This window comes from Triticum dicoccoides, chromosome 5A (genome assembly GCF_002162155.2).
Source record: "Triticum dicoccoides isolate Atlit2015 ecotype Zavitan chromosome 5A, WEW_v2.0, whole genome shotgun sequence".
In the NCBI taxonomy this organism is placed as follows: Eukaryota; Viridiplantae; Streptophyta; class Magnoliopsida; order Poales; family Poaceae; genus Triticum; species Triticum dicoccoides.
The window spans coordinates 708676971-708684461 of NC_041388.1; positions in this window are offsets into that span (position 1 = coordinate 708676971).

Below are 7491 nucleotides of genomic sequence, written 5' to 3' on the forward strand. Positions count from 1 at the left end.
TTCGGGCCTGACGCCCGAGTACTTTTATCTCCGTCCTGAAACTCTTGAGACTTTATCTAATCTTGTTTTATCCTCTGCATGTTCTTGTGTTTGCCTTCGAGTGGAACTTATTCTTCACTCGGAATATTCTTTGAGATGCAACTCTAAGGGAGATATCCCAGTCGACCTGCGCCTCGTCGTCCTTGCAGATAGGGATGGAGTGGACATTGTTGTTGGGGAACATAGTAATTTCAAAAGTTTTCCTATGCACACGCAAGATCATGGTGATGCATAGCAACAAGAGGGGAGAGTGTTGTCTACGTACCCTCGTAGACCGATAATGGAAGCGTTATGACAACGCGGTTGATGTAGTCGTATGTCTTCACGGCCCGACCGATCAAGCACCGAAATTACGACACCTCCGAGTTCTAGCACACGTTCAGCTCGATGACGATCCCTGGACTCCGATCTAGCAAAGTGTCGGGGAAGAGTTCCGTCTGCACGACGGCGTGGTGATGATCTTGATGTTCTACTGTCGCAGGGCTTCACCTAAGCACCGCTACAATATTATCGAGGATTATGGTGGAGGGGGCACCGCACACGGCTAAGATAACGATCACCAGGATCAACTTGTGTGTCTAGAGGTGCCCTCCTGCCCCCGTATATAAAGGAGCAAGGGGGAGGGGCGGCCGGCCAGGAGGAGGCGCGCCAGGGAGGAGTCCGACTTCTACCGGGAGTAGGACTCCCTCCTTTTCCTTGTCCAACTAGGAGAGGGGGAAGGAAGGGAGAGAGGAGACGAAGGAAAGGGGGGGGGCGCCGCCCCCCCCCCCTCCTTGTCCAATTCGGACTAGAGGGGGAGGGGGCGTGCGGACTGCCCTGGCCGCCCCTCCTCTTCTCCACTTTGGTCCTATGAGGCCCATAACCCCCGGGGGGGTTCCGGTAACCACCCGGTACTCCGGTTTTATCCGAAACTTCTCCGGGACACTTCCGGTGTCCGAATATAGCCGTCCAATATATCAATCTTTATGTCTCGACCATTTGGAGACTCCTCGTCATGTCCGTGATCACATCCGGGACTCCGAACAATCTTCGGTACATCAAAATATATAAACTCATAATGAAACTGTCATCGTAACGTTAAGCGTGCGGACCCTACGGGTTCGAGAACAATGTAGACATGACCGAGACACGTCTCCAATCAATAACCAATAGCGGAACCTGGATGCTCATATTGGCTCCTACATATTCTATGAAGATCTTTATCGGTCAGACCGCATAACAACATACGTTGTTCCCTTTGTCATCGGTATGTTACTTGCCCGAGATTCGATCGTCGGTATCTCAATACCTAGTTCAATCTCGTTACCGGCAAGTCTCTTTACTCGTTTCGTAATACATCATCCGCAACTAACTCATTAGTTGCAATGCTTGCAAGGCTTATGTGATGTGCATTACCGAGATGGCCCAGAGATACCTCCCCGACAATCGGAGTGACAAATCCTAATCTCGAAATACGCCAACCCAACATGTACCTTTGGAGACACCTGTAGAGCTCCTTTATAATCACCCAGTTACGTTGTGACGTTTGGTAGCACACAAAGTGTTCCTCCGGCAAACGGGAGTTGCATAATCTCATAGTCATAGGAACATGTATAAGTCATGAAGAAAGCAATAGCAACATACTAAACAATCGGGTGCTAAGCTAATGGAATGGGTCATGTCAATCACATCATTCTCCTAATGATGTGATCCCCTTAATAAAATGACAACACATGTCTATGGTTAGGAAACATAACCATCTTCGATTAACGAGCTAGTCATGTAGAGGCATACTAGTGACATATTAGTTTGTCTATGTATTCACACAAGGATTATGTTTCCGGTTAATACAATTCTAGCATGAATAATAAACATTTATCATGATATAAGGAAATAAAATAATAACATTATTATTGCCTCTAGGGCATATATCCTTCAGTCTCCCACTTGCACTAGAGTCAATAATCTAGATTACACAGTAATGATTCTAACACCCATGGAGCTTTGGTGTTGATTATGTTTTGCTCGTGGAAGAGGCTTAGTCAACGGGTCTGCTATATTCAGATCCGTATGTGTCTTGCAAATCTCTATGTCTCCCACCTGGACTAGATCCCGGATGGAATTGAAGCATCTCTTGATGTGCTTGGTTCTCTTGTGAAATCTGGATTCCTTTGCCAAGGCAATTGCACTAGTATTGTCACAAAAGATTTTCATTGGACCCGATGCACTAGGTATGACACCTAGATCGGATATGAACTCCTTCATCCAGACTCCTTCGTTTGCTGCTTCCGAAGCAGCTATGTACTCCGCTTCACATGTAGATCCCACCACAACGCTTTGTTTAGAACTGCACCAACTGACAGCTCCACCGTTTAATGTAAACACGTATCCGGTTTGCAATTTAGAATCGTCCGGATCAGTGTCAAAGCTTGCATCAACGTAACCATTTACGATGAGCTCTTTGTCACCTCCATATACGAGAAACATATCCTTAGTCCTTTTCAGGTATTTCAAGATGTTCTTGACCGATGTCCAGTGATCCACTCCTGGATTACTTTGGTACCTCCTTGCTAGACTTATAGCAAGACACACATCAGGTCTGGTACACAGCATTGCATACATGATAGAGCCTATGGCTGAAGCATAGGGAACATCTTTCATTTTCTCTCTATCTTCTCCAGTGGTCGGGCATTGAGTCTTACTCAATTTCACACCTTGTAACACAGGCAAGAATCCTTTCTTTGCTTGATCCATTTTGAACTTCTTCAAAACTTTGTCAAGGTATGTGCTTTGTGAAAGTCCAATTAAGCGTCTTGATCTATCTCTATAGATCTTAATGCCCAATATGTAAGCAGCTTCATCGAGGTCTTTCATTGAAAAACTCTTATTCAAGTATCCCTTTATGCTATCCAAAAATTCTATATCATTTCCGATTAGTAATATGTCATCCACATATAATATCAGAAATGCTACAGAGCTCCCACTCACTTTCTTGTAAATACAGGCTTCTCCAAAAGTCTGTACAAACCCAAATGCTTTGATTACACTATCAAAGCGTTTATTCCAACTCCGAGAGGCTTGCACCAGTCCATAAATGGATCGCTGGAGCTTGCACACTTTGTTAGCTCCTTTTGGATCGACAAAACCTTTCGGCTGCATCATATACAACTCTTCTTCTAGAAATCCATTCAGGAATGCAGTTTTGACATCCATCTGCCAAATTTCATAATCATAAAATGCGGCAATTGCTAACATGATTCGGACAGACTTAAGCATCGCTACGGGTGAGAAGGTCTCATCGTAGTCAATCCCTTGAACTTGTTGAAAGCCATTTGCGACAAGTCGAGCTTTGTAGACAATAACATTACCGTCAGCGTCAGTCTTCTTCTTGAAGATCCATTTATTCTCAATTTCTTGCCGATCATTGGGCAAGTCAACCAAAGTCCACACATTGTTCTCATACATGGATCCCATCTCAGATTTCATGGCTTCAAGCCATTTTGACGAATCTGGGCTTACCATCGCTTCTTCATAGTTCGTAGGTTCATCATGATCTAGTAGCATGACCTCCAGAACAGGATTACCGTACCACTCTGGTGCGGATCTTACTCTGGTTGATCTACGAGGTTCAGTAGAAACTTGTTCTGAAGTTTCATGATCGTCGTCATTAGCTTCCTCACTAATTGGTGTAGGTGTCAAAGAAACCGGTTTCTGTGATGTTGTAAGTGCATCTAGCGCCACCCCTATTTGGTTTTGGAGTATTGACGACAAACCTAGTTGAGGGACTAATGTGTTTGTGAGAATTGCAGGATAACACAGGTAGAAGTCCCTCATTGATTCGGTTTTCCTACCAGAGATGACCCCTAAAAATGTATGAAGACATTGATGCCAAAGGTGGTTTATGAAGATATTCTCATTGAAGACTATGACAAGAGAAGACATCGCATGAAGCCTATGGAGCTCGAAGACTTAGATCTTTCGTAGTTCTTTTTTCTTCTTTGTTGAGTCATAGGAACCACCGTACTGTTAAGTGGGGTCCAAGAAAACCAGTCAAAATGACTGAAGTGATGCTTAACCAAAACCTATGTCTTCGAGTGAAGACTATGAGAGCGAATCTTGTCCAGAGTCGGACAAGTCAGCTTTGCTTGTAGCCCAAGTAAAGTTGCCGTGTGAGTTTGAAATCTGACCGTTAGAACACGTGTCAGTTCCTTAGTGACCCAGGGTCATTTCGGACAAATCAGGTTGGGTTGCCTAGTGGCTATAAATAGCCCACCCCCTACAACCACAAACGGTTGGCTGCTCTGAGTTAGTGTACGGCTTTTGTCGTTTGAGAGCAACCAACCTCGAAGCCTTTGAGATAGAATTCCTTGCGAGGATAAAGCCCTAACCACCCAGAGCCAAAGAGTGTTAGGCATCACTTAAGTCTTCTTGTCTGTGTGATCTGAAGACTTATTACACTTGAGGACTGTGAATCCTCCAGCCGGTTAGGCGTCGCGTTCTGAGCATCCAAGAGACATTGTGGATCGCCGGTGAACGAAGTCTGTGAAGGTTTGGGAGTCTACCTTGAAGACTTACCAGAGTGATTGGGCGAGGTCTATGTGACCTTAGCTCAAGGGGAATACGGTGAGGACTGGGTGTCCTGAGCTGCGTGTTCAGGACTGGGTGTCCACGACTGTGTGTGTCCTAAGGTTTAAATACCTAGCCGCCCTAACCAGATGTACAGTTGTCACAGCAACTGGAACTGGTCCAACAAATCATTGTCTTCAACGAGTCACTGGTTTCATCCTTCTCTTCCCTTTACTTACTGTTGGTCCTTGTGAAGTCATTGTATGATTGCACTATCTTCTGTCTTCACTAAGTGACTGCATGTTCTGTTTGGCTTCATAATATCTTCCTACCCGATCCTTACTACATTGCTGCTATTAGTCATTGTGCTTTCACTTCATTGAATACATGAGTATGGTTTGCCTAGTGTAGTCTACCTTCCGCTGCATGGTAATAGGTTTATCTTTATCGTTTGTCTTCGAAACTTCCACGTTTTGAAGACTTTCATAAAAATCGCCTATTCACCCCCCTCTAGTCGATATAACGCACTTTCAATTGGTATCACAGCAAGGTACTCCCTTGTTTTGTGGGATTCAGTTTAACCACCTGGAGTTTTAGGTATGTCGACTGCAGGGATAATTAAAGTCTCCGCTACATGTCCCGTCTTCGATGGAACTGAATATCCCTACTGGAAGAATAAGATGCGCATGCATCTTGAAGCAATTGACGTCGACCTATGGTATGTCGTCAAGAACGGCGTTCCCAAGGCTGGAGAAGGTGTCACTGCTGCTGATGTCAAGAAGTTCATTCAACTGGACTCTACTGCCAAGAATATCATCTGTGGTCATCTGACCAAAGGACAGTATGGCCGCGTGAGTGCTTTGGAAACATCTAAGCTAGTCTGGGACTGGCTCTCCAAGGTCAACGAAGGCGTCTCAACTCAGAGAGATCAGAGAATTAGTGTCCTTCGCAACCTCTTCAACCGCTTCAAGCGAAATGACAATGAGAATGTCCAGCTCACGTTTGATCAACTCACTGACATCACAAATGAGCTTCAAGCCCTCGGCGCTACTGAGATCACCAAGCATGAAGTCGTCAAGACACTACTGAGATCACTTGACAGTTCGTTTGACACCCTAGCCCTGATGATTCAAGAACGTCCTGATTTCAAGACACTCGATCCGTCTGACATACTTGAGAGGCTCAACACACATGAGTTTCAGCTTTCTAAGAAAAGAGATATCTACGGTCCAAACTAGGAGCGAACTCGTGCCTTGAAGGCAAAAGTTGTCTCCTCATCTAAAGAAGAATCTGACGGCAGTTCTGATGATCTTGAAGACATTGGAAAGGAACTTGCTATGCTTGTGAAGAAGTTCCAAAAATTCACCAAGAAGAAAGGTTTCAGAAAGTCTTCACGATCAAGCTCAAGGAATGATGAAGCTTCTGCTCATGACTACAAGAAGAAAACATGTCACAAGTGCAAGAAACCTGGCCACTTCATCTCTGACTGTCCGCAGTGGGACAATGAGAACAAAAAGAAGAAGAAGAGCAAGGAATAAGACTCTAACGACAAGAAGAAGAAGAAGAAATACTCAAAGTCTTCTTCCAAGTCTTCCTCAAAGTCTTCATCACACAAGAAGAGCTCATCTGGCAAGGCATGTGCGTTTGTTGGCAACGACATGGATTCAGAGGAGGAGTCCGCTTCTGAGGAGGCAGAGGTTGAGTCCGAGGAGGAGTCCGATTCTGGCGTTGCAAGTCTGGCTACAGCATACGTTGCCAAGTCCATCTTCAACACTGAAGACAATGACTTCATCACCGACACCGATGCAAATGACAAGGACTACTCCGCTCCTACCTACTGCTTCATGGCACGCGGTGCCAAGGTAAACACACGCACCACTCACTATCAAACATCTAGTGAAGATGACTCTGATTGTGGTTCAAGACCCAGCTACAAAACACTTGCTAAAATTGCAACTGAACAACAGAAAGCCATGGAACATATTCAAAAACTGTTAGACAAAAGTGATGATCTGTTAGGCACTGAAATGACTCGATCTGAGTCCTTAATTGAAGACAGAAAAAATCTTCACGTTAAGTATGAGGAACTTGAAAGTCGTCATGAAACGCTCTCAACAACTCATGAAAATCTTTCCTATGATTATCTTCAAAGGAAGCAAGATCTTGAGAAATTTAGAGCGGCTCATGAAGATCTTCAAAAGGAAAACGAGTCACTTCACGCCGAACAGATCAGTTCTGCTCAGGAAGGATTTGAACCACCATGTCTTAAATGCATTGAGCGTGATAATGCTACTTCTATTGCTGAATGTTCTACTGCTGCTACTGTTGCAATATCTTCAACTGTTGATGTGTGAACTAACCCCTCTGCTGAGGATACCACTACTATTGCTGATGAGAATGCTAGGTTGAAGACATTGCTTGAAACAGGGATGTACAAAAGTCTTAAAGGGCATCAGACACTATGTGATGTCCTCAAAAGGCAGATCCTGAACCGAAACCCGAGGAAAGAGGGTGTTGGGTTCGTAAGGAAAATGAATGCTGATGGCTCTTACTGGAAACCTGAGCAGTACCCCAAAACAACATGGGTTGCTGCAAAGGAATCTTCAGTAGATCCATCCACTCTATCTGGCTTCACTTGTGCTAACCCGATTGTCATTGATGAATCCTTTGATGCAAACTATAAACTGTTTAAGAATCAAAATGGTGAAGTGTTTGCCAGGTACATTGGTACTAACTGCAGGAATGGACCGCCTATGAAGAAGATCTGGGTGCCGAAAAAGCATCTAGAGAATCTTCCTGTGAATGTCATCATGACACCACAGGGAAACCATACTCAGGCCTATGAATATGAGTGCGGTTCATCAAATCGCCATGTTCATAAGACCAAGAACTATTCTGCTTATTCTT